Genomic DNA, 4,289 nt, shown 5'->3' with positions numbered 1-4,289 from the left:
GAGGGAGATGGCAAGGTGGACTTGACTTTTTGACTTTTCTCGCTCCAACTTACATAAAGAGCACAATGAAACCATTCACTTCTCTCCAGGGAAGAAGGAGAGAGTCCAAGGGAAACAAGAGAAGTAAATACAGTGAAGTCGAGAGAAATAAAGGGTTAGCAGTTCCCTGTGATTTTCCGCGAAAGGGTGTACTCGTCCAAGGAGGTGTCTTCACATACTGTGAACATCATGTTAACTCATGTTCTTTTCTCTTGTATGTCACTGTTTTAGACCTTCTGTTGACAATATCATTGCCAAGAACCTGAAAGGAACATTATAAAAATGAATCGCTTTACCATTGTATCCATGATGGTTAAAACAAGAAGCTGGAAGCTGTGTTGTTATTGGTAACTAAAACTATAAAAATTGATTTTATTAATAGAAATAAAGCTAACACTTAAATAAAAGATAAAACTGAAATAAAAATAAATTAAAGATGAATAGAAATTTAAAATAAAAATGACAATGAGCACATAGCAAAATTACTAAAACAAACTCAAATTAAAATGAAAACGGAAAATATAAAACTAAAATCTAATTCAAAATATTAATAAATAAATGCTATAATAGTATATGAATAATACTAAAATAACACTGGACATTGGACAGAACATTGTCCATGTTCTCCAACGTTTAGTGACAAATACTGTGCCCTTTCTAGATGGAGAAGCTCGATGGTGAGGATGGGGGTGTATTGGTTGAGAGTCGATCAGACGTGGCTCTGGTGTCGGCAGATGAAGAAGGGTCTGCGGGGTGCTGATGGGCAAGAGGACGACAGGCCAGCATGGGACAGCAAGCTGCAGTACGTGCTTGCCCAGGTGGGCTTTAGCGTTGGCCTGGGCAATGTCTGGAGGTTCCCCTATCTCTGCCACCAAAATGGAGGAGGTAGGTACTTTTGTTCATTGTATGTGTGTGTGTGAAACTGAATGTTAATGTAATTATTACACTCTGTCTTCAGGTGCCTTTATGTTACTGTATGTGATGCTGTTGCTCATTATCGGGGTTCCTCTGTTCTTCATGGAGCTGGCCGCTGGGCAGTGCATCCGTCAGGGCAGCATCGGGGTCTGGAAACATATCTCACCTCGCCTTGCCGGCATTGGTTACTCCAGCTGCATGGTAAAACACGCTTATACACACTCTCCATATGAAAATAACATATTTTAATATTTGAAGAAAATTATTTAATTGCATTATAACACTGAGCACATATGCATATAAATATATATATATATACATACATACATACATATACATATATACATGTGTACAAATTAAAATACACAAATATATATATATATATATATCACTGATTCCTGATATAAGGGACAAAACATGTTTTAAAATGTGAGTTTTTATTATTTAATGATAAATTATTTATAAATTGATATATTTGTAGAGAAAGGTCTCAGCTAATGAGCCATGTAAGGGTTTTCCCCCCCTAAAAATTTACATTATTCACTTATGTATGAAAATCATAAATCACAAATCATACCTTAATTTGTGTCAACTCCGTCAGGTGCATTAAAAAGCATGATATTTTAATTTGATCCACCCAATAACAGTGTGAACTCTTCAAGTATGTAATAAAGTGATTAAATAAATTCTCTACATTATGTTTTCCAGGTTTCACTTTATTATGAACAGTCCAATTCCTAAATTTCTTAATTTTCCTTTTTAATATTAAACATATATAACCTATGTTTCTTTGAGAACATAGAAACATTATAATGTAGTTCTGTTCATTTTTTATTATTTTAAAACAATAAATTGAAAAAAATAATAAAATCTTTATTTCAAAACTGACAGAAACCTTCATCTGACAGTGTTAAAAACTGACGGAGTTGATAAAAACTGCCATCAGTTTTTGTTGACAAAGGTCCAACTGAGGTTACAACAACTGATTGACAAGATAAAAAATTTAGACAATTAGCTAATATTTAAACTGATATTTAATTTAATACAGTAATCCTTCTAGTGGATGTCTCAATCTGAGTTTCCAGTAGCTCAGAAAATACAAGAAGCTTATGTTCGGTTCACTGTAATGGTCAGCATTATTATGTGCTGCCCTGTAGCAGCAACAGAAATGTTCCTAATATGAATCCAATCCAGTCTTTAAACCCCATCAGTTTGTGCCTGACCTGCAGTTTGTGACTAAAGCAGTGGTCAGCTGGCATGTTTGCTCTCAATAAAGTCCATTACATCAGGATTTACTATCGCTGTGATCTCATGTAAGTGACACGCTGCTGTGATTTAGGTTTAAAACACATAAATACTCAGTTCATATCAAACGATCTGTAATAACAGACGAAGCAAAAGTGACCACATAATAAAAAACAGTTACTCACACTTATGTTTTGCGACATTACTGTCAGATCCAATAGTCGCACAGCATCGTCTTTTAGTTTCAGTGTTTCTGAAAATCCTGTGTCGAATTGTTTGTTTGTAAACGAATCCAGAGTAAAATGAAAAGAACAAAGGACCAAATTCTTACTGACGCGGTCTGGATCTTCATTAAAAATAAACTTCATCCCAGCTAATGAGCCATGTAAGGGTTTTCCCCCCCTAAAAATTTACATTATTCACTTATGTATGAAAATCATAAATCACAAATCATACCTTAATTTGTGTCAACTCCGTCAGGTGCATTAAAAAGCATGATATTTTAATTTGATCCACCCAATAACAGTGTGAACTCTTCAAGTATGTAATAAAGTGATTAAATAAATTCTCTACATTATGTTTTCCAGGTTTCACTTTATTATGAACAGTCCAATTCCTAAATTTCTTAATTTTCCTTTTTAATATTAAACATATATAACCTATGTTTCTTTGAGAACATAGAAACATTATAATGTAGTTCTGTTCATTTTTTATTATTTTAAAACAATAAATTGAAAAAAATAATAAAATCTTTATTTCAAAACTGACAGAAACCTTCATCTGACAGTGTTAAAAACTGACGGAGTTGATAAAAACTGCCATCAGTTTTTGTTGACAAAGGTCCAACTGAGGTTACAACAACTGATTGACAAGATAAAAAATTTAGACAATTAGCTAATATTTAAACTGATATTTAATTTAATACAGTAATCCTTCTAGTGGATGTCTCAATCTGAGTTTCCAGTAGCTCAGAAAATACAAGAAGCTTATGTTCGGTTCACTGTAATGGTCAGCATTATTATGTGCTGCCCTGTAGCAGCAACAGAAATGTTCCTAATATGAATCCAATCCAGTCTTTAAACCCCATCAGTTTGTGCCTGACCTGCAGTTTGTGACTAAAGCAGTGGTCAGCTGGCATGTTTGCTCTCAATAAAGTCCATTACATCAGGATTTACTATCGCTGTGATCTCATGTAAGTGACACGCTGCTGTGATTTAGGTTTAAAACACATAAATACTCAGTTCATATCAAACGATCTGTAATAACAGACGAAGCAAAAGTGACCACATAATAAAAAACAGTTACTCACACTTATGTTTTGCGACATTACTGTCAGATCCAATAGTCGCACAGCATCGTCTTTTAGTTTCAGTGTTTCTGAAAATCCTGTGTCGAATTGTTTGTTTGTAAACGAATCCAGAGTAAAATGAAAAGAACAAAGGACCAAATTCTTACTGACGCGGTCTGGATCTTCATTAAAAATAAACTTCATCCTCTTTCCTAGTGTTGGGATCAGAAGGAAGGCAATGCAAAGACTGTGTTTTTCCACAGCTTGGCACTGTACAGTGTTGTGTTGTCTTCAGAGCCATCTTTATCATTTGATTTCTGCGTAGACCTGTGTTTGCCTCTCTCGTTATTTACGCTACATGTGCGAATCAGTGGGCGGAGTTAAACAGGCAGTGATGTAGAAGCAGGCGTTGATATTCTTCTAATTACGTCATAAAGTGGCACATTCCACAACCTGTTGTTTTGGCAGATTGGCTTCAATATAACCAGTTTTTAGACTAATGAGAATGATTTGAGTTTTAAAACTTGCAGGATGTTTTTATAGTACAATGACCTCTTATATGTCAAAAGATCAAGGACATTTTGATTTCTCCGTTCATGACCCCTTTAAAGAATGCAGCCAGCTTTAGTTCACTGTTGTGAGAAGCGTTTCTAAATGGCTGCAATCCATACATACATGTTGATATATATATATATATATATATATATATATATGTGTGTGTATGTGAATGTGTATGTGTATGTGTATGTGTATGTATGTGAGTGTGTGTGTGTGTGTGTATATATATGTGTGTGTGTGTATG

General features: G+C 34.5%; 1 pseudogene; it reads left to right on the top strand.

Moving 5' to 3' along the window:
• Positions 1-700: 700 nt before the first annotated feature.
• Positions 701-4,289, top strand: part of LOC107731169 (sodium-dependent neutral amino acid transporter B(0)AT2-like) — an 11,800-nt pseudogene continuing 8,211 nt past the window's right edge.

Source organism: Sinocyclocheilus rhinocerous, unplaced genomic scaffold (assembly GCF_001515625.1).
Source record: "Sinocyclocheilus rhinocerous isolate Xijiao unplaced genomic scaffold, SAMN03320098_v1.1 scaffold1185, whole genome shotgun sequence".
In the NCBI taxonomy this organism is placed as follows: Eukaryota; Metazoa; Chordata; class Actinopteri; order Cypriniformes; family Cyprinidae; genus Sinocyclocheilus; species Sinocyclocheilus rhinocerous.
This window is presented reverse-complemented; position numbering and strand designations above follow the sequence as displayed.